The 24,872-nt window shown below is 28.8% G+C and overlaps 2 long non-coding RNA genes across 3 annotated transcripts in view; one reads left to right on the forward strand and one right to left on the reverse strand.

Moving 5' to 3' along the window:
• The window catches only part of LOC107441792 (uncharacterized), a 102,418-nt gene that overhangs the window by 52,524 nt on the left and 25,022 nt on the right, over positions 1-24,872 (forward strand). The gene's annotated exons all lie outside the window — the stretch shown is intronic.
• Positions 1-24,872, reverse strand: part of LOC122270444 (uncharacterized) — a 232,076-nt gene that overhangs the window by 9,765 nt on the left and 197,439 nt on the right. The window contains exon 1 of one of the 2 annotated variants that reach the window (XR_006225802.1): positions 15,870-15,964. The exons of the other annotated variant lie outside the window; for it this stretch is intronic. This is a non-coding gene — a long non-coding RNA (uncharacterized lncRNA). Of the gene's footprint in view, positions 1-15,869; positions 15,965-24,872 lie in introns of those variants that run through there. 2 annotated transcript variants of the gene reach the window in all.

Raw genomic sequence — 24,872 nt, forward strand, 5'->3', positions numbered from 1 at the left:
TATATATATGTTCAGTGTGAAAAAGTGCGTTAAATATCATCTGCTTTAATTAATTAGCATATTTGAGGTCACTATCTCGAATCATTAAGATAGATTCCGATCATTAGATTAAAAGTTATTAGCCGGGTTTTTTTTTTTTTTTTTTTTTTTTTTTTTTGCACCGTACATTAAAATTCGATTTTTTTCTTTTCTTTTTGGAATCTTGATTTTAAAGCTTTAACTTCAACTTCCTTCAGGTAGTATTAATATTAATTTATTCTCTATTTTATTTTTTCTTTCACTTTTAAACTGTAGGAGACTTTTTCTGTATTTGTAAATTATGAAGAAAAAAAATATTAATCTTATCTCATATACTATTAGTTCACTAAAATTGAACATTCTCAATTACTTCCCTACTCTTAATAGTCATATATGTTATTATATACGAATATATATATGATAGCAACAAAACGGAGTATTAATCTATTGGTATCTACTTTGTAAAAGAAAAACTAACTTATCTATTTATCAATCTTAACTATCTACCTTAAATTTTAAATTTAAGAAACCAGCATATCTGAATTTCAACAATGGACAAATTAAGTCTGAATTTGGGCAACGAATTTTTTCAATTAGATGCAGTAAATTTAAGAAAGCAGCAAAACGGATTATTAATCTACTAGTAAAAGATCAACGAATTTATTCAATCTTAAATGGTAAATTTAATAAACCAACAAATCTATTAGTAAATGGATAATGAACTTTTTCAATTATATGTAGTAAATTTAAGAAAGTAACAAAACGGATTATTAATCTACTAGCAAAAGAAAAACGAACTTATTCAATCATAAATGGTAAATTTAAGAAAGCAACAAAACATAATAATCTATTAGGTAAGAAGTAAATGAATTTTTCCAATTATATAATAATAAATTTAGGAAACAACAGAACGAAATCTTAATCTGTTAGGAAAGAGGAAAATGAACTTTTTCAGTCATAAACGGTAAATTTAAGAAGAAAACAAAAAATATAGGCAAAGAGGAAAATGGAAATTTCAATAGCGAATGAAAGAATTATGAAACAAGGGCAAAGGAACGAAATTGTGAAATCCCTTTTGCAATAACATTCCTTTTTTTCCCTTTCATACAAATGGCGTTCTTAAACATTAAATCATAATTGTTTCTACTTTTTTTTTGGTCATTGTTATTCTAATATCGAAGTTTGAGTAACCAATGACAGTTGATTTTGAATAAGTAAGGAGGAATATTCATAAGCAAAATAAATGACGTGTCAGTACAATGACATTTGTCAATATGACTTAATGTCTATTATTTTAATGAATGCCTCTGATTGATATGTATTCCAAGTTTAACTGTTTAAATGTCAAAATTGACGAAAATTAATGACGATATTTATGACTAGAAAAGTCGAAATCAACTGTAATTAAAGATGAAATAAATGTTTCTGAAACTGTCGATGCTCGAAGTTTGAAATTTCTAAGAAACGGAATCATTATGTAAATTGGTAAGTTTAGGTGTAACGAAAGTTGAGGGAAAAAATTACTTTTGTTAACCGTAACTAGTACTAATTTATTATTTATAGCTACATTACTATTTTGTTTATGCGTTTTCATGACTATTTTATGCTACAGTTAATAAGAAAAATGCATGGAAACAAAACATATTGAAAATGAAGAAAAGACAATTAGTTTCGAAACTGTGTCAGTTTTTTCTCTCGAAATTCATCTTTTTTTTATTTCATGTTTCCTCAGCTTTATTGATTAGTCTCATTTTGATTGATTTTGAGAAAATAATGAGATTTTTTCTCTTTAGTTATTTTACCATTTATTACTTTTTTCGCCTTTCTTTCCTGCAAAATAAAGTGAATCCATATGTTAGTAAAATTTGTTTAATTGTTATCTTAAGAAAATTAAAATATTAAATCAAGGTAAGAAATTTCAGTTCTAAAAGTACTATCCAAACTAAAAATTTTGCTCTCCTCTCCCCTATTCTTGCAAAAAATTTGAATAATTTTTTAATTTTAACAAATCTAGTATGAAGAACTTTTTGAAGACCAAAATCATACAAGAATGCATAAAAAATTCGACACATTTATCGCCAAAACTATGATAACCTTTTATGAAAATAGGGTTGTTCTAAGGTTTCAAGGAATCCAATACCATTAACAACACTAAAAGTCCTTAAAATACGAAAAGTTTTCATACTATTAACATTTCATGTTTGTATACCGCTGCCATAAAAATACCATTTGTCAGAACTAAAATACATAAAAAGGGCTTATTTATTGAAATTTTTAACTAAATAAATGAGTTACAGTACTGAAAATAATAGAAAAAGAAATGTTACCTTTCAGATTTAAAAAAAAATTTCGGCTAATAAATTAATCAGTTTATTATTTCATCATAAAACTCAAGTTACCAAAAACAAAATAATAATAATAAATAACTGTAACTGTACTCTTACTTAAAGAAAATATTTAGTTCGTTACAAAATAAGCTTCATTAGTATCTCAATTTAAAGATTTAAATGTATAAAAAATTGGAGAAAAAAATTTCTTTGTACTCTTTGTTTTTTCTTAAATAAGTATATAAATTCAATGTTTTTTTGTTTTTCCTTTTTTTTAAAAAATTTAAGTCATCATCAAAATAAGACTGATATTGTACTCTTAACCAATGAAAATCCTTAGCTCTCTTCAAAGTTATTTGAATTTGTAACTTTGTATAAATATTTTAGCTTCAAAAAAAGTAAATAGTGAAACATATTTTGCTTAGAAAAGGCTTTTATATTTTTTTTCTATACATCTTTTTTCTCATACATTTTGAAATAAACATAGGTGAAGTGAGAAAACAAACAAACTATTAGCAGCTGCTTCAAATAAAAAGGAAATAATAATAGCTCTTAAATTCCATAAAAGATATATGATTTAGTCCAAATAAAATGCAAATGCAGTTTTTATTCAACTTTATATTCATTAAATCTTATGAATATAATGAATTAAATCTCATGAATACAACAAATGCAGATTTCTTTAGGATTAACAAGAATTTTTTTTTACTCCGACCAGTAATCTACAATCAAAATTCCATCTGACAAAATAAGTCACTATCCTTCTTAATCCGTCTCTAATTTTCTTGGTGTACGCAAGATGGCGCATCAAATTCAATGTTCTCTTTGTTTATATTCAGTTCATTTACTTTAGTTTCATCATAACATAGGCATCAAAAACAAAGTAACGATTCGAAACAAGAAGAAAAAAAAAAAAAGATTACGTTTACCCTCACATATTCTACAAATCTACGAGGAAATTTACATTCCAGAAAAAAAATGGAAGAAATAAAAAGTGTAAATCGTTAGTTGGAACAATGAATTTCCAAGAAAATGGCTTAGGCCATAAACAACAGATTAAACGAGAAAAATGAAAAAAACTAAAGAGTTATTTTGCAGTTCAGGATGATATATTTATGATAGCACAAAACCTAGTTAGGTGATTTATTTTCTTCAAAGCGGTTATTAACACTTTTACTTTTTTTTAAAACTCGATATCTCCTCCTACAACTTTGCGAACACAAAAACAGTAGATCTGTGTGATGTGATAAGATGTCCGGATGTTTTAGAGTTTTTGGAAAAGGTGAGATAGGGAAAACGTGTAATAATCTTTTAAAGGGTCAACAGCGTGTTGTTTCAAAGTTATGATAAATGGAGAGATTTTTCTATACGATGATTATTGATAATCAGTCATTGGAAACGATGTAGTCCTTTTCCTTTTTCTTCGAGCTAAGGAGACTACGAGAACTTTCTGATGAAAATGATGGACGTACAAGATTGTGAAAGATGATGAAAGAAACATTGAGAAATGAGATGAGAACAAGAACGTTTGAGGAAATTGAACCATAATACCAGAATGTTGAACAATAAAATCATTCAAATTTTCTCAAATTTTAGTAAAATGTCAACATTATTATAAAGTGTCTATATTTTCGTCCATTTCATTGTTTTCTGCTCGGTGGCTCGTGAAACTTTAGGTCCTAAGTTCTAAATATTTTTTTAATCACCGCTCTACTTATTATGTAAAAACAATAAAAAAAGGAATTTCAACGCCCCCTTTTGCAAAAAATGAAAAATAGGAAAAAAAAGGAGGAATGATACAACAAAAACTAAATTTTTTTTGTCCCATTTTAAGCCTCTTAATATTTTTGTTATGATAAATTTTTATAGCTTTCTTGATTTTCTACCGTCTGAGTAATTTTATTTAGCTTGATTTTAAAATAAAATTTTATTAAAATTATATTTGAAAACAGATCAAAAGTAGATAAGTACAAAATTTTCTCGGCCAACTATTTTTTTAAAAATTAATTTATTTGTTAGGCTTAGCAAAATCAAAGAGTATGCACGTCGCTTCTTGGAAAAGTCTCTGTATTGCACCTTAGACTGGTCCAATATTTGTGCAACAGATACAGTTAGCAGAAATATATTTCCCTGTGTACTATATTACTCACAATATGTAGAAAATTTCAGTTTTTCTGCGAAGTTATAAATTTTTGAATGAATATACAAATGTACTTATTGATTGGTATTACATTGATCAGTTTGATCTGTTTTAATTTATACAGGCGACATTGAAGATAACGTTTAATTACACGAATATATTCAAATTCAATCAATTAGCAAGTTATGACAAAAGAATTCAAAATGAGTGTTAACCAAAAAGTAAAATCCAATGTTTTTAAGCACAATATGTGGTAGTCTGAAATACAAGACCATGGTGTATCTTGGATCGACAAGTTTAAAAAAAACTGACTTAAAATTAGTGCTATCCAAAGGAATAAAATCTAATGATCCAAAGTACTATTTATGGTGGTCCAAGTCACAAGATGATTTTGATCTTGGACCACCATATATTGTACTTTGGATCATTAGATTTTATGCATTCATTTTTAGAAAGTTAATCCAAAGTACAATATGTGGTGGACCAAGGTCAAAATTATATTATGACTTAGACCGTCAATTTTTAAAGTAAAGAACAGAAAATGGTAGTTATCTAAGGAGCAAAATCCAATTTACCCGAAGCACAATGAGTGTTGGTCCAGGGTGCGCGTGTCTGGCGCAGCATGTCCTCTCTGGACCTTGTGCCATTAAATCTTATATTCAATTCAAAACCATGTGGAACCTTAGACTGATTTTTCTTGCTTCAAAAATATTTCTTCCTGAAGAAACGTGACAGTACACACTCACAAAAATTTTTAGTAATAGGCAAACGTATTGTGTATTTCTTACAAAACTTTTAAGTTATTTGAATTATTACATTTTGCATAAAAAATCGATCAGATATTGGTCCAAGGTACAACCACAACACACTTAAAATATAAATTTTAAAAAATTGTGAATTAAATTTAAGGAAAAATACCGATACTCGTGAGGGGGCAGTACTTTTTATCGTGAAATCTATTTTTACTGGAACATTTTACAGAGCAAAAAAGATAATATTTCGTAATTTTCTGAGTAATAATTGCCATAAAATCGCTGAACCATTCTAATTATATGAATAATTCTGCTAAAATTACGGTATAATACTTTACGGTAAAAATGGATTTTACGGTTGATGCACACGAAGTGTCGGAACTTAATACAGTAATTTGATCTAGAATTTTTTACAGTGCTTGTTGAAAAATAAATGAGGGAGTAACTAAGAAGATAAGAACTCTAACTAAACTCTACTGAGTGAAACGGGTTTCAAAACATCAACTTTATTACGAGAGATTTAAAGATGCTTCTAATGGTTATACTTGACGGTAAAAATGAATTTTACGATAAAATAAATTTTATGCATAATGCACCTTAAGTGTCGGTACTTTATATCGTAATTTGACCTGAAATTTTTTACAGTGAAAAGGGTTTTTTCTTTTTAGTTTTTTACATATTGTTTCTGAGAAACAATAATTAATAGAAATATTTTTAATAAAAAAAAACTTTAATTATTTAAAACTGTTTACTTTTAATTTTATTATTAACTTTATTACGAGAGATTTAAAAATGTTTCTAATGGTAATTCTTTACGGTAAAAATGGATTTTACGATAAAATGGATTTTACGTATAATGCACCTGAAGTGTGTGTACTTTACATCGTAATTTGACCGGAAATTTTTTACAGTGAAAGTTGTTTTTTTCTTTTTATTTCTTTACATATTGTTTCTGCTAAGCAATATTTGATAGAAATATTTTTAATAAAAAAAAAGCTTCACTTATTTATAAATGTTTACTTTTTATTTTATTATTTAACATCTTAAATCATAAAGCGCAATTCCCTAAAAATTTCTCTTGAAGAAATTTTTATCGATAATGTGTTTTATTCTTCAAAAATGATCCATTTAAAATAAAATAATACTTCAAAGCAATATATCGATCTAAGCATCTAGTAATTTCAAACTAAAAAAGAGTCTTATAAAATTGATGATCTTTTAGAATTCACGATAATTTAAAGATTGGCTTTTTATTGCTGGCATAATAAGTTCGAATCCTTAACTGATCGAATCGTTTTCTATGCGCTCAGGTTACTGACCGCCTTAAACCTCATCCAACGTGGACCCACCTACTGACGAAACGTGGCATATGATAAACAGATTAACTGAATAATAACAAAAAGGAAATATGCGTTTTTAAGATTTCATCAGCAATTATTGAACAAATGGGTTCTAGAACAATTTTCCTTATTGCAGATAGTATAAACAGTATCATTTCTATAAGGCTTAATGATTTGCCGATTAAGACCTGTTTTTTAAATTTTCTTGTTAGTTACGGTTGTGGTTAGATGCCATTTTCTGTATTTTTTCTTCTCTCTCTCTGGCATTGAGTTCCTTAATGTCTTTGTTTTGATGTTTTCAATTTCGTGATCGTGTGCGGGATTTTATTTGAGTGTTTGCTCACATTGATCTTGTTTTGATGTTTTTGGCAAAAAAGAAAAAAAAGAAACATTTGGAATGGATGTTTTGTCTGCAAACCATTTAATAAAGTCTTGATAAGTATTCTTTTTACAAATAAAATGTTTTTCCTCTTTGTTTAAATTTTTTGAGGCTTCAAACGATAAAACTTGCTAGCGTCGTGTTTTAACAGATATTTTTTGTAATTATCATGCATTGATTTTATTTTTTTTTTCAACCAAAAGTTTTCTTTATAAACACGCAATTTGTTTTAGTTTATATATTTGTTTTTAAAATTTTGAATTAAGCAAAAAAGTAACATTCATGATCAATTTATAAAAATAATTAATTCCACTAAAAACTCCAATTCTATTTTCCATGAAATTTAAACTACTGAACATTTTTTTATAGAAAAATGATGGAAGAATTATTTACAAAAATCTATTTAATAACAAAAGCCTTCTTTGCGAGCGAGCAGTTTTATGAATAATATATAAAAATTTGTTAAACTTAATTCGTAAAAACAAAGTATTTTTTAAAAAATCATGGAGCAAGAGATGTAAGATGTGTACTAAAATCGAAAAGTTTGTTTGCGCGAAGGCAATTTTTTAATGTTTCATAGATATAAATTTGTTAAACTGAAACCGAGCATTTTTAAAAATTGACATTTTTTAAAAATAATCGTAGAATTGTTTGCTGGAAATCTATTTTGTAATAGATGCATTTGTTTGCATGACTTCAATTATATAAATATTTAATAGATATACAGTTGTTGCACAACAAAACAAATAAGGTTTACGCGACACTGCAATTAATGTTTATTGAATATTACGAATAACGTTTAGATAACACTACGAATAACGCTTTATTACTCTTTATTTGACTAATTGTTACTCTGTTGCTTGCGTTTGTTACTATATTTGACTCTTATCCTAGATAATATTTTTATCAATACCAGCCCATTAAAGTCATTACTTACAGTTAAAAACAAGTTGTACACTTAGTTAATTCTGTCATAGTTGAACTCCTGATGAACTACCTCTGTTTGTTGAAGGACAAAAAAAACGGGGGGGGGGAGACAAAAAATTATCTTCTGGAGAAAGTATAAATATAGTTTTCCTCTGCTCTTCAAATATGAAAACACTTGTATGAAAGTAAAAATTAGTTTCAAAGGCTGAAAATTAAAAATAAAAAAATCCTAGATAAGAAAAAAAAATTTCCAAACATAAATTTTATTGAAACAAAAACCATGGAAATATTATTGCTCCTTATTTTGCTAATTGTTACTTTGTTGCTTGTGTTTGTTGCAATTTTTTTTTCTTTTTGAGTTCGGAAGTTACAGAGGAAAACATAAAAATGCTATGCATGCACAATGAGGAATTGGTTAGTTTATCACAAATAAAGTAAGAAAATACAACATGCTAATCAATACTGACCCATCAACTTTGCTTCATTTATTACATAAAATTATAGATTCATTTTCCGTACACAAAAAAACAAAAACAAAATATCACATTTTCTAAAGTGCGATTTACTTTCTTTTTAAAGTCATTACTCACTTACAGAACAAGTCGTACACTTAGTTAATTCTGTCATAGCTAACTCTTGATGAACCATCCCTGTCTGTCGAAGAACAAAAAAAAGGGGGAAAAAAGACGAAAATTATCTTCTGGAGAAAGAATAAAAATAATTTTTCCAGACTCGTTAGACGTGAAAATGCTATAATTAGGCTACAGCGTCCCATTCCAGTATCATCATGACATAATGATCTTTCAGGCTTCAAACAAATCAACTTTGCTCGCATGAAGCAACTGAGTGAAGTTTGTGACTAATTATTATACATCGAAGTGAATAATGATTTATGTAACATTTCGTGTCTGCTAGCTGTCTCAAATTCCTTGTATGCTCACCTAATAAAGTGACACTCACTCTAATTTGCCCTTTTCCTAAAATTTAACAATGAAACTTAATTGAAATAACGATGATAATTTTGGATTGTCAATGTTCTCCAGTCAATTATAGCTGAACCACTGAATAATATTGTTTCAGAAATGTTTTCCCTAATTTAAATCCATTAAAGTCATGCACTGAAAGTATGATAAGAAAATGTGTCCAGATCGTGTCAAATAAATGAAATAAAATTGATAACATAATTTGTGTAGAAAATATGATGAGGACGATGCCTTAACAGAAAATAGAAACTCTTTTTTGCATGGTAAAATCACAAATTTAAGTAAGATCATAATTGAAATAACTTAATTGAAATAACCATGATAAATTTGGATTGTCAATGTTCTCGAGTCAATTATAGCTGAACCACTGAATAATATTGTTTCAGAAATGCTTTCCCTAATTTAAATCCATTAAAGTCATGCACTGAAGTATGATAAGAAAATGTGTCCAGATCGTGTCAAATAAAATAAAATAAAATTGATAACATAATTTGTGTTGAAAATATGATGAGGACGTTGCCTTAACAGAAAATATAAAAAATTTTTGTGTGGTGAAATCACAAATTTAATTAAGATCTTAATTGAAATAACCATTTTGGATTGTCAATGTTCTCGAGTCAATTATAGCTGAACCACTGAATAATATTGTTTCAGAAATGCTTTCCCCTAATTCATTAAAGTCTGCACTGAAAGTATGATAAGAAAATGTGCCCAGATCATAAAATAAAATAAAATAAAATTGATAACATAATTTGTGTTGAAAATATGATGAGGGCGTTGCTGTAACAGAAAATAGAAACTTTTTATATGGTAAAACCACAAATTTAAGTATGATTCGTTAAAAATTATCTATATAATAGTTATTATATCTTTGTAAACTATTTAGTTCATAAGAATGCCGCATCCGAAAGAAAAATAAAATTTTTTAAAACTTTATTATAAAAAATACTTTTCCGAAACTTTTAGAACAATCTAAGTTTTGTTGTATATAAGTGGTTGAAAATAAATTTAATTAGGATCGGCACAAAACTGCTTAAATAATAGTTAAAATACCTTTAAAAACTATTTTATTCATAAAAGCCAAATCCGAATGGTATGCAAAAATTTTCTTAATTTTGTTACAAAAATACATAATTCGCAAATTTGTGGAAATTTGAAATCGTTTGTTCCCTTAAATGGTTAAATATAAATTTAATTGGGCGAGAGACCCCAGCAATATTGAATCCAATTTAACAATATTGAATCCACTTTAAGTGAATTTTAACTGGATAAACTGAATGATCAAAATAATGGTTTAAAATTAAATTTATTTGCTTTAAAAAATTTAGTCTAAACTTTATCTAAGCTTCTCAAATTTCATTTTAAGCAGAAAAGATTTTTAGTAATAATAATATTAATAATTTTATGTTATTAATTTTTGTTAAAAATAAAATAGGCGTTTAGATTATTTCTGCAGGAAAATAAAGATAGAAAAAATAGCACCAGAAAAAAAAATTTGGAATGAAATGGCCGGAAAAAAGTACCGAACAAGATCACCTCATTTATTATTCAATAAATGTAACAACCGATTCGAGTCCGTAGTTAATATAATTCGTTAAAGAAAGGAACGTTCACTTCATTCTATTTAGCAAATTGATTAGAACTTTTCATAAGCTCTAAATTTGTTTTAAATTTCACTATTTACAATTGTTGTATTGTGTCGTACAGTTTAAAAAAGGTTTCTTCAAAAACCCGATATTACTTAACTTTATGAATACTAGCATTGGATTGATGAAAATTATTTTACCGATTAAAATTATTTTAAAGACTTATGAATAAATGTTATTCTCGAAATGACAAACTGAATCTTAAAATATGAGTAAAATATGTTTCTGAAGTACCCCTAAATGGTTTAGTATCTTTTAATAATTATTGCCTACAATGATCTATGGGTAGAACAACGCAAATAAAGTAAGGAATAATATTGTTTAATATAAAACAATGTATAAAACACTTTTGACAGCCCATTTTTGCCAAACTTAAAACTTATTTATCAAAATGGTAGGAGATAGGTACTAAAAGCAAAAGGGTCAAGTTTTTAGAAGGTTCTAGTTTTTTTCCTAACCTTCTGATTGATTTATTTAAAATATAAAATCACAACTCTTTAAATTTCATTCAAAAAATATATCATATTCCGAATCATTAAAGTTCAAAAATTTAAAAACCAGTACAATCCGCATCTGCAGATTGCCGCATTACACTGTAAAAAATTCCGAATCAAATTACAATAAAAAGTACCGGCATTCAGAGTGCCAGTACTTCTTATCGTAGAATTTGTTTTTTCTGGTACATGAACAATAAAATCTGACATGCCTTAATTTTTACAGTAATAATTATCGTAAAATCACTGAATCACTCAAAATAAATATTACTGTTAAATTCCACTGTAAAATATTTTATGGTAAAAATTAATTTTATAGATGATGAATCCAAAGTACCGTAGTACCGTAATTTGATTCGAACTTTTTTAAAGTATACCACTCTTCATATTAAAGAAACATGGGAGCTATGATCCCTTACCACCTTTTTTAATCTTTTACCACATAAAATATTTTTCTAATTCATTTAAAGTTATAAAATTTCCAACTTAAGATTATTTGGTTAATAATCGGGGAGCATTATTAATTATCACATAAATTATAAACTATCTCTTTCATTAATAATTTTTCCTAGTTGCGCAAATATAGTCAAACCACACTATTTGAGGGTGATTTGACCCACTATAAAGAAGGTTATACCTACTATAATTACATATATACTTCGCAATATACTTATAAAGAAATATGCAGCAATATATACACCAATAGTTAAATGTTTACATAAATGTTACTAACAAAAGTTGTGTAAAAAAATCAAATGTATATTTAATGATTAAAAATAACAAATTTGAACTGAAATTATAAAATGAATGTAGTTTTCAGTAAACCAATAGCAGTCCCATTCTCTCTCTCTCAATTTTTTGTGCTTTCTTTTTCTTTGTTTCTCCTTTTTCAAAGTTTGATCTTTTTTTAAATTTTTTTCCCATGTGTTTCTACTTACTTTTTTCTTTAAAAGTGGGTCAAAAACCATGATTTGATATGATGCGATGGGTAATTATCCCCCTTAATAATGTTTTAACATAATTTTTTTCACAAAAAATCACAAAAAGTACACGGAGGGAAAAATTCTGGTAAAATTACCTCACTGTATAGTAATGACTTTTATGGTGTAAAAAAACTCCATAATTCTGGTTAATAAAACCGAAATATGCATTATTTAAGCCATTCATTTAGTAATGTTTTCGTTCATATGGTAACGGTTTTCCGAAAATTTTGGTTTTCAAAATTATAGTTCTTATTACCACATATTTAGTAATTTTTTACTAAATATGAAAAAAAAAGCTGAACGTACAAAACTGAAAGTAAATTTAACCAAATAAATGATTTTATATGCCATGATCTAAGGTATGATATTAAAGTTGCTAATTTTTAACACATTTACCAAATTTTATCACATAAAGCGTATTTTATTGTTCATTTTACCAAAATCATTACCAATGCCCTTCGGTAAAAACTACCGAGCTTTCTGGTGTTCCCATAAAACTAGAAACACGGTAAATTTTGCCATATTCTGGTAGTTTTGACAATACTGTTTTTCTTTGTGTATATTTGTTTTCAGTATAGTAATCTAAGTACATATAAAATTCAACTTCTTTTTTGTAAGTATGATAACGTGGCAGGTGTCACAGAATAATAAAACTAGCAAAAAAGAAGAAAAAAACTTTTTGGATGAAAATGATATTTATGTGATTTCCCCTTTATTTCAGTTTCTAATAGCAGCTGCCATTCGATAATCAGTCAAATAAGGATTTCAAAAATATAGCTTCCATCAAACTTTACATGTACAACATACAACATTTTATCTACCATATTTTCCTTGTTGTTAATCTAAAACAATTCTAATAAGCCACTGTACAAAAGATAAACACTCCCATTAATCAAAAACTCAAAATAATTCATCATAATTACATATTTAGAATCTTTTCTCAGCATTCCAAAAAGTGGAAAATTGCTTAATCTTTTAAACTACCACCCTTGGAGGTCTAAATAAAAAGCAGCACCTGGGGTAATATTTCACCCATACTTTATCCATAAAGATTAATTTTTTTTCTAATAATGATCTATTAGCCATATAGAATAGTAGAACATTTTTTGGCGTCTATTATCCCAAAATAATAGCAACCCTATGCCTCGCCAAAATCTAGGGCGGACCTCAGCATCTCTCACCCTTTTTTTTCCTTTTTTATTTATTATTATTTATTATCAACCCCCTTCCATTTTACTTCCCTACTTTTTATTACTATTATAACTCCCCCTTTTTTGCCCCCCCCCCTTGTGATATCCATCCGACATCTCATGGCACTACTATAGATTCAATCTATTCTTTCTCGTTTGACATTTCATCAATCAGGCAGGGTAATTTCGGGCGATAATCGTCCGAGTCTTTCTCTGCTGTCACACTCGGTTGACTTCGCATTTTTTTGGGGACTATTTTATTTATTTATATTTTGATCTATGTGTATGTATGTGTGTGCAGAAAATAATTCTTTTTGATGTTGTTGTGTTCCTTTTTTCTCTATGGATTATATTTTTTCCTCTTTCGGGCATTTTTAGGTTGAACATCTGCCAGGGAAGTACTTCTCTTCATCTCGTTTTTCTCTTTTTTTTTCAACTGGTCAACCCCACCCTCTTACGTATCATTTTACCCTTTTTTTTCTGCCGGCAATCGTTAATAGATGATCTCAATGAAGCGATGGTATAATTTTATTTAAAAAAAATATTTTTTTTCATTATTTTGAAATAGTTATATTTTTCTAAACGGGTTATTCTAATTTCATCAAGTACTATAAACGCTGTATGTTACATTTTTTTTAAATTTATGAATTAACGGTTATTATTATTTTATGTAAAACAAGAATTTAATGCATTTAAATTTTTATCTTAAATATATTTAAAATAGGCACCCTTTAGAAAACAAGTCTCTCTTCTTTTATCAATAGTCACACAAGGGACAGTCCAAAAATGATATCACACATTTCTTTCGATGTTTTTAATCCCCCCCCCTTTTACGCAAAGTTTCACACTTCACCTTAACCTCTCCCCCTTATTGTCACTTGTCACTCTATGTTACATAGATTTATACCTTAATTTCTGGAACAAGCCTTATCCTTATCCTTATACCTTATAACCTTATACCTTATAACCTTATACCTTATAACCTTATACCTTATAACCTTATACCTTATACCTTATAACCTTATACCTTATAACCTTATAACCTTATACCCTTATACCTTATAACCTTATACCTTATAACCTTATACCTTATAACCTTATACCTTATAACCTTATACCTTATAACCTTATACCTTATAACCTTATACCTTATAACCTTATACCTTATAACCTTATACCTTATAACCTTATACCTTATAACCTTATACCTTATAACCTTATACCTTATAACCTTATACCTTATAACCTTATACCTTATAACCTTATACCTTATAACCTTATACCTTATAACCTTATACCTTATAACCTTATACCTTATAACCTTATACCTTATAACCTTATACCTTATAACCTTATACCTTATAACCNAAGATCAGACCTTATAACCTTATAACCTTATACCTTATAACCTTATACCTTATAACCTTATATCTTAAATTTATACCTTAATTTCTTCTTGCGTCGTAGATTATCGTTCATATAGTATTTTTCAACTTAAACTATATTTTAAATACATTTGCATGCATAACAATTATTATGATCTACATATATACTCATGTTTATGTAAAAGATGGAAAAAATATACAAGCAAATAATATAAAAATATCTTATCAGCTGATTTAAAATGTTTTTACTTTGTCCTTAACTGTGTCGTCACACTTCTTGCTACACACTCCCTCCTTTTCACAAACTGTCACGATTTCATGAACCTCTCCTTACCCTCCAAACGTGAAATTATTTGTGAACGTGACAGTGAATATGAACACAAAGTCTTTTAGATTTATTGGGAAGTTTTGAACATCCGGCATACTCTCCGAATATAGCCCTTTCCATTTGTTCACATTTTCCTTTTTAGTAAAATTTTTCTAAATTAGAAAAATTAAAAATGCAAGTGATGCAAATAAATTTTCGTCTTTCATTATTAAATATAACTGAAAAATATATTCCAAAAATATGCTATAATATTAATCACTAAGTTACGAGTTATAGATAATTCATGTTATTATAATTAATGTTATGGATAGTTCATAACGTAAATTTGAAAATTAGAAAACTTTTATAATCGATCCAACATATTTTTTCATTTTGGCAAATAATTTTCAAGTATTTGAAACTTAACTCTTGCTTCATATCCCAAAAGTTTTTAAACACAATGAATTTCTACTCTCCAAATCTCAAAGCAGTCATTTTTACTTTTTATCCGAAAGCAGTAAAGAAAAATAATATTTCATCCGTATTAAACATGACTCCCATATCAAATATCCCGATATTGTAAATATAATAACAATCCCTACATAATTCCCATGGACATGTCCACCTTGATCTATTACCATGTGCTGTGGCACTTTTAAAAGGGAACGGTAGCCCCATAAGCTGAAAACTAGCCCATAACTCATCGCCAGCTATTTTCTTCCGCAGCGGATCAAATCCCTCTATTGCTCACAGGATCATTCTGCAAGACTACCCTCTTACAATGCCTCTCTAAATGCCCGGGTATTGTCCGAACAAACTATACAGGTGGCGTAAGTGGAAGGAAAAAAAAAAGATGCCAGGTACCAAAAAAAAAATTATCTGTGATACGGTACGTTTACATATTGAAGCAAAGCACGTTATACTTTATGGTCACTTTTGTCATACGGTCTTTCAATATATAAGAATAAATTATGTACCAAGAGCGAGTTATGCTTCACCTTTTTTTTGCCTCATCTAAGTTTGAGCTCTACCATCACTCAAAGTCAAGGAAACAAAGAACCAAAGATGGGTTGAGGAGCTGCAACTTCTATGGGTTAGTTTCAGAATAAAAAAGAATGACGATATATATCCTTTAAAGAACGAACCATTTTGGTGTGTGTTTTGGCTGGAGTATTATTATATTTCACACCAGTTGGCGAGTGTCATCGCAAATCTCTCACCTTTTTTTATTATTATTATTATATTTTAGGCTATAAACTTGAAAAAAAAAAGCGGAGAAGAGATGAGAAATTATTGCCAATATCTTTGCAATTCGCCTTTTTTCTTCAAGAATATGAAATATGATGCCAGGCTTCAATTGAAGCACGCAGGGTTTTAAAGGGATAGTTTTAATCCTTACATAGCTCGTTATAGTTATTGTTGTAGTGCTTTTTTTCTCCACCGAAAGATGATATTGATAAAAAAATTTACCTGTTACTTTCTCAAGAAAGCTGTTTAAAATATAAAACATGAGTGTAATAAATTTTAAGCACTTTTATCGACATTTTTTTTTATTAATTTGAATTATGAAATGGCATCACTTAAATTTGAGCTTCAAGTATCCGGTTCTTTATTTTCTGGTTTGTGTTTTATGATACATTCTTAACTTGTGAGAAATATTGCATACATAAGTACTTATCATAAAATTCTGTAATTTTTTGCTGCGTTGTAAATCAAACAATTGTGAAAATTTTATGGATTTTTTTTAAAAAAAAACTTACTATACTTATGCCTGTGAAAGTGAAATGGGCTTCTTTCAAAGAGGATATAAAGAACACTTTGGTTCAGCTTTTGGTAAAATCAAAACATAATTTTAATGATTTTCATATTATAATCAAGAAATCCTGACAGTAAAATCTAAAAGCAAACAATTTCGCATTTTTATCCAAAATGTTTAAATGTCTTCATATTTATTTTCAATTCGATACCAATAATATGATGATATATTAATGTAATATAAATGGTTATTTAAATAACTATTGTAAAATTGAGATTTAATTTTTCAAAATAATAATGGTAATAATAACCTTGACATCTATAACATTTTAATGAAATATCCTAATGAAATATCCTTCATTGAAATATCCTAAAATAGTTATATTTCAGAAATATGAAGTATAATTTGTAATTCGTTCCAATGTAATACAGTCGAATTCGTTCCTAACGCAAACGTAGAAATTAATCTCATTCGTTAATAAAATCAGAATACTTGCTAAAATTAATTAAATTATTAAAAATTATTAAAAAATACTGAAATTATCCGAAATAGAAAGTATAATGCACAAAAATTAGTTAAAAAATAATTAAAGATGAGTTTCTTTTATTATTATCTGTTAACACAATTGTGAAAATTGGAAAGATTTTGATAAGTTTTGTTTATGATTTAACTTTGTGCCATTTTACAACAATTGTATAATATTAAAATCTTGATGATCTACTATTGATGAAAACTGCACAGCATGGATTACGAAATTATTTTATTAAATCTCATCCGTGTTTTTTTTCCCCTCAAATATTTTTAAACATTTACAATCTTATATTTGAACATTAAAAACTCTCTGAAGCTTCTTCTAATTTTTCAATTGCAGAACTAAATCCTACTTTTTTCAAAGGTAAACATTTTCGTAGCGTATTCGAAAATTGTTAATTTTTTAATTCTGTGGAAAATCGTTACGTTTAACCATCATCAAAGATGTAGGTTGATAAAATGAATGGAACACTAAAGAGAAGATCAGACCGTATGATTCACGTGTTTTTATGATTTGAAAACCTTTAGGTAAGAGGTAGAATCTATTCAATGGTTTATATACAACATCTTCTTTTAGTCATTTTAATGACCATCCAACATTTCTTATTCATTTGTTACCGCAACTGTTACTATGGTCCTCTTCTTGCTACTTTTCAAAAGTCGATATAGATTGTTTGTATTTATATTATGTATTTATATTATATATTTATATTACATATTTATATTACATATTTATATTATATATTTAAATTATGTATCTAACGCAAACAATTTGCATGCAATTTTTGAACACTTTGATTTTTTGAAGATTTTGAAACCCTTTCAAAGGTAATGCGATTTTCCCAAACTGCCTGATACTTTTTTTACTTAATTTTACAGTAGCTAAGAAAAACGCTTCGTTAAATCCGAGTTTTGCTTGTATTAGTTTTATTTCATGACCGTCATTATACAAACGACTCTTTTTTAGGGGGGGGGGGTTGCGATTACTAATGTTCAACTCTGCAGCCTTATAATTTTGAACCCAATTCAGAAGACAACGGAACTCCTGTATCACGTATAGAGAGAAATTTGCCTTCGTGGAAGGCTTTTTGATGGAACTAATACGCATTTGCGTTACATGTAGAGGAAAACCACGGTTAGTATGACGGCAAGAGGACTCTTACTCATAATCCGTCGACCACTGAGGATATTTTACATCAGCACTGTGGTCTGTGAAGCCGGATGCGGAATTTGAATCGATCAACCATCGCTGGGATTCGAACCCAGTTCACCCCATTGGAAGGCGAACATTTTATCCCCTGAACCACCTCGGCTCTGTTTGTATTGATTAAGTTTTTATGTTTATTAATATTAAATGAATATTTAGTAAAAATTTCAATGTTGAACTCGGTATCCCGTTAAATCTGGTCTTTCTATCGTAAATGAATTATGGGCAATTAAAATAAATTATAAAGTTAAATAAAAGGGATATAAATGATATTAAATATAGCAAAACTATTGTTTTATTTCTATAAGCTTAACTAACACATTAAAGAAAGGAACCGAATGGCAGACAAAAAAAAAATGAAGAGAAAAAGAAACAATTTTATTTCCTTAAGGACAAACAAAATTAAAATTCTTTAAAAAAAAATAAAAAAAATCAAATAATACAATCATTAGAAACCACTTATTTCAGTGAAAAGCATCAGAAGTTAATTTGAAACGAATTACAGAACACAACAGGGTACAGTGAAAGTTGAACTGAAACAGAGAAAATTCACAAACGATCTTTTAATGATGCATCTATTGTGTACACTGTTGCCGTAAAATAACTGCTTAATTGTTACAAACAAATATTTTCGTTTGAGCTTTTATCATTTATTGACAGAAAACGATATTTAATTGTTCATATGCGAATGGTGGTTTGGAGAATATTATTTGATGCCCCAATTTATAAGCGTCAGAAAATAATAAGTCGGAGAAAGATAATTTTCCAAATTAATTTTAAATATTACATTATTTTCCAACAATTTATAGAAAAAACATGATTATTAAATTTTAATGAACTAAGTGAAAGGAATTTAAATCTATGAATGCTCTATTATAAAACTGATTTCTTGAAATCGATTCCTTCATCAATTTTAAGAAAATTCTTAATTTGTATCGATTAAGTTTATGTAAACAGTGTTACGTAAATCTTATTCAGCGTTACGCAAGGTGAAACATCTTGTTACATAAGAATCAGCATCAGTATTACATTGCTGTTTATTGCGAATGCAGTAAGCGTAAAAATAGTACAGTTATTTGTTTTTGTCTTTCTTTTTTTATTATTTTTGTCTGTAAACCTTTTCTTATACGATTAAAAAATACTAATCCAAGTTTGTGTCTTTATGTTTCATATTTGCAAAGCTTAGTTGCAACCAACGTTATACGAGAAAAGCGGAATATTCCACTTTCCGACAATTCTTGACATCTGATCTAACATATAATAACCGGACAAATATCCGATTTGTCTGAGAACCTTTTCTCATACGATTAAAAAATACCAAACCAAGTTTGTGTTTTTATGTTTCATATCTGCAAAGCTTAGTTACAACCAACGTTATACGAGAAAACCGGAATATTCCACTTTCCGACAATTCTTGACATCTGATCTAACATAAAATAACCGGACAAATATCCGATTTTTATACAAAGTGGCAGAACTAAAATACTCACATAGAATAGTTTTTAATACCATAGCAGCGATTTATCGCCAAACCCTTTCACCAAATCCAGAGAAAGGAAAAAGGGGGCGAGGGGAGTGTTATCCGCTGTTAGGGTCGGGTGAACTGTCGCGGCCTTCAGTGGGGCTTCTTGATGGAGTGATGGCGAGGTGGGGCGGCAGGGGCGCAAAATTTCGGAATGGTCCGGCAGTCCATCAATGCCTGAGACAGCTAGAACCGGTGCCTCTCCCTTGCGAGGATNTAAAAAATGAGTGAAAACAATCCCACGGACAATGCGACGGATTTAAGGTTATGTCAAGGTACGTCTCTTGCGAATATCAATTGATTGTTAGTTTTTCTCTTTCGAAATTACATTATGACGCATTCACATACATTATTAATACAAATACATTTTCCATGGCGAGACGATGAGGCAACCACAATCACTTCCACTGGTTCAAGAGGTCCACGAAGGAAAAATGCACAATATTACCGTGATTACAGAGCACGGAAGCGAGCGGAGCAGGAAAAAGAGTCGTTAAATAGAACTAGTGATCCTTCTACGACTGCTGATTCTTCTACAATTAACGTCGCAAGTTGCGAAGTTTAACTTCTTCCGCGCGGAGGGACTCTACGCAATATTTTTTATTCTTTTTGACTGTTTTGTTTTCTTAAACTTTTTCTAATACGATTAAAAATTACCAAACCAGTTTGTGTTTTTATGTTTCATATCTGCAAAACTTAGTTACAATCAACGTTATGTGAAAAAAGTAATAATATTCCAAAATAACCTTCCACCTTATACTTTCCCACTATTCTTGACATCTGATCTAACATAAAATAACCGGACAAATATCCGATTTTCATACAAAGTGGCAGAACTAAAATACTCACATAGAATAGTTTTTAATACCATAGCAGCGATTTATCGCCAAACCCTTTCACCAAATCCAGAGAAAGGAAAAAGGGGGCGAGGGGAGTGTTATCCGCTGTTAGGGTCGGGTGAACTGTCGCGGCCTTCAGTGGGGCTTCTTGATGGAGTGATGGCGAGGTGGGGCGGCAGGGGCGCAAAATTTCGGAATGGTCCGGCAGTCCATCAATGCCTGAGACAGCTAGAACCGGTGCCTCTCCCTTGCGAGGATGTCCGCGTAAAAAGGACATATTTCAAATTAGTCATCATTCAGTTGACAAGCCTGGGTCATATTTTATCTGTCCCTGTAATGTGTAGGTGACGCTTGAAAGTCCTTTTCGTCCCCCCCCCCCTTTCGAATTCGAGATCAGCCCCTCGAAGCTTCGGAGCTCGACAAGGGGCAACGCAGCTTGAAAGACAAGCTCACAAAGCTGTTTGACATATGAGATGCCTTGCTTGCTTGCTTAGAGACGGACATAGACTGCGATTTTTGGGATTGGCTGCTTTTTTTGTGTGTGTGTTGGCTTCTTTTTTTTCAAGCGGGGGAAAAAAGCTGGAAGAAAGTTTCTTTCCGCGTGTTTGGTTTCTTTTTAGTTGACCTCTCATGGAGTATTGATGTAACTTCTATCTTTATTCTTGTGTATGAACCACCGTATGATGTATTTTACTTCTTTTTTTCTTCATTTGACGTGAGGGATCATGGTTTATACACTCTTTGAAAGTAGAATAAAAATTTATGATGAGTTGATTGTGAAAAATTATCTGTGAGGAGAATAATTCTTCCATAAACTTCAAGGAATAAGGAATATTAGTAGAATGTACAAAATGTCCTCGACGTATCGCTCTTAAAAGCTTTTATTTAAAATATCTTCCATCTTATGAAATACATTTTTTAGCAAATATTTTGGTATTAATATAGCTATTATGCATTTTTAACAGTTATTCAGGAATCTTGAGTTTTGTCGATATTTACCTTCCATACAATAATTGGAAATTATTTCAATTCTTGTTAAGAAATTTATTAAACGACGAAAATTATTGAAATTACGAAAGATGACGAAAATTAAGAACTATTTCAATAGTTTTCACTTTTGATACATATTTTATTTTATAACCGTTGTTGAACAGATGACCCAATTTTCGATTCACGACTACTAATGTTCAACTTCATGGCCTTGTAATTTTGAATCCAATCCAAAAGACAAGGGATCTCATGGATCAAGTATTGGGAGAAATTTGCCTCTGTGGAAGACTTTTCGCGTGCAGGTCGTCGGGCTACCGAAGCGGGGGTGCCATCCCCTCCGCAGAGGATTAAAATTGTGATGGCATGTCTTCGGATCATCCTCCGGGATGTTTCCCAGACCATCGCCAATAGCCCATTGCGCAGCTCTAGTGCGACGTAAATTAACAATAACAACAGCAGCAACAAGACTTTTTGATGGAACTAACCAGCTTTTGCGTTACATAGAGAGAAAAACCACTAAAATATCCCACGGTTAGTCTGACGGCAAGGGGATTCTAACCCATGATCCGTCTATGAACCATGAGGATATTTTACTTCAGCTCTGCGGTCGGTGCAAGCCGGATGCGGATTCTTATTGACCAGCCATCGCTTGATTCGAACCCGGCTCTCCTCATTCGAAGGCCAACCCCTTATCCCCTGAGCCATTCGCGTCACTGCGAAAATATTTACAATAAATGGAGATACACCCGAATAGTATATAACTTAGTAATTGATGAATATAATTGCAAAAGAACTTAGTTGACAGAGATTTTTCCTTGATCGATATGAAGAGTTTACGAAACTAATCACAGTCACAGCAATAAATTATAATAACCATTTACTTAATAACAACAATCAATTATTTATTACTTCATCGTGAATTTTGAATTGGGAAAATGTATTACCTATTACACGATAAATATAGATTCAGCAGAATAGTTTATAATTTAACAATTGAAGAATGCAGTTGCATTAGCACTTGGTTGACAGAATTTTTGCCTTGACAAATGTGAAGAGTTTCGAAAAGTAATCACAATATTTCACTCTATTGATAACCATTTTGTAACTGACAAATCAAACATCTTTTTTCTCTTATCTTTGAAGTTTTTTTTTTATCCTCTTCACTTCTTCGAAGATATTGGATATTGGCTGTGAGTTTTTGAATAGCCATGATCTCCTGCCAATATCGAGTTTCTCTTAATTTCTGAAAAGGAAGAAAAAAAAATACAACTTGATTTGTGTGTATTTTAAAAGAGATGATTAATTTGTTTGTGGCGCATTGTTTAGTTTTTGATAGTGCCAGTATAATTAGAAAATTTCGAAATCTGACATAGATTACGTAAAAATTAGCTATTTACTTAAAATAGTCTGGAAACTGAAATTTCGTTTTGCTAACAAATTAAACTAATAACTCGAACTCTAAAAGTGCAATTATTTGGTGAAACAATATTTTTTATTAATGAAATAAAAGCGAAACAATAATTTTGCTGTGCACAAATCATAGTTTTGATGGATGCGTTCACTTTGTTTCTATCTCCTCAAGAAATGTTTTATGCAAAAATCTGCTTTTTATTTTTATGTTAAATGCATTAAAATAAAAAGAAGATGGATAGTAAAGGAATAAACTAATAATAAAGGAAAAAACTAATTTTAAATAAACAGTTAAGCAGAAAATTTAATAATAAATTTAAAAGCAAAAAGCCGTTAATAAATTATTATAAGTTAAGTAAAATTATTGTAAGTTAAACGGCGAAAAATAGTCAATAAGTTTTAAAATTGAGAGCAAATTTAATAAATAGCAAAGTTATTAGCAAAGAGTAATTAATAAATAAATGAAAATAAATAGAATGCATTGTAACTAGAATAGAATAAGCGATCGAATATATTAAAAAAAAGAATAGAATAAAAAAAAATAAATTAAATGATAAAAATTAGAAAAATTATTGCATTCATAGCATTCATAGCGGGCAATTTACATTAAATAAATTATTGTGGGTGTGCCTATTTGAAAAAATAAATATAAAAGGATAAAGAAACAATAACAAATAAAGTAAAGTTATACAAATAAATTAATAAAAAGAGTTCATAAAGTAATAAATAAAAATTAACAAAATTTTAATTAAATAATGCATCATGCCCAAAATCAATAAAAAAATACAAAAGTATTAGGAAACTAATAGAAAATTAATAAGAAATTCAAAATTAATTAAATTACCATTAAAATGAAAAAACTAATGTATAAAAATTATAAACCAATAAAATTAAAAATTACTTAAAGTTCAAAAATAATGATAGTTTTTAAAACTAATAAAAATTGTAAAATAATAAGTTAAAGTTAATTAAAAATTGTAAAATGATAAATTAAGTTTATAAAAATGAAATTAAAAAAAAATTAATAAAATTATTTAAATAAAAATGCATAAACTGCAAAAATAAATAGTGCAATTATCAGTGAAAAATATTAAATTTTAAATTAAGAAAACTAATAAAAACTAAGAAATAAAAAATATCAAAATAAATAAATAAAATTAATAAATAAAGTAACTAATAAAAAGTATAAAATTAATTAAAATAACTAATTAATTTATTCATATATCTGCACGTTCTTTGAAAGCTACTAAAACTCTAATGCAGGTAAATCTTAATCGCAAATTCCCCTATAATATAACGAAGACAATAAAATTGCAGATTAAAACTACGATAGAAGAAACTAAACACTAAAAATTTGTTATAGGCTAGATTGTGTAACGAAGTTTCGCCCACCGCAATAACCTTTTAATTTGTTTCCCTGCCAGCTTTAGTTTTGAGAGGGGAAAACCACTATTTGAGGAGCTTTCAGTAGGAAAGATAACAACTAAAGCAAGTTTTTTCCGCATCTCTTGCAATTTGTCTTCTTTTGACTGGGTATATGTGGAACTGCTAGTTTTAGTTAAATCAGCTTAGGATTGGTTAAAAACTGAATGATAGGAATATTTTTTTGATTTAGATTCGCGTATTTGAAGTTTTATTAATTAAGTAATATTTAGGTTTGCGTATATCTGCTATTTTATTTATTTATCTAATCATTTTGAATTTGGTATGAATTTCATTATACGAATTTTTGGGAATAGCTATAAA

Source organism: Parasteatoda tepidariorum, chromosome 4, assembly GCF_043381705.1.
Source record: "Parasteatoda tepidariorum isolate YZ-2023 chromosome 4, CAS_Ptep_4.0, whole genome shotgun sequence".
Classification (NCBI taxonomy): Eukaryota; Metazoa; Arthropoda; class Arachnida; order Araneae; family Theridiidae; genus Parasteatoda; species Parasteatoda tepidariorum.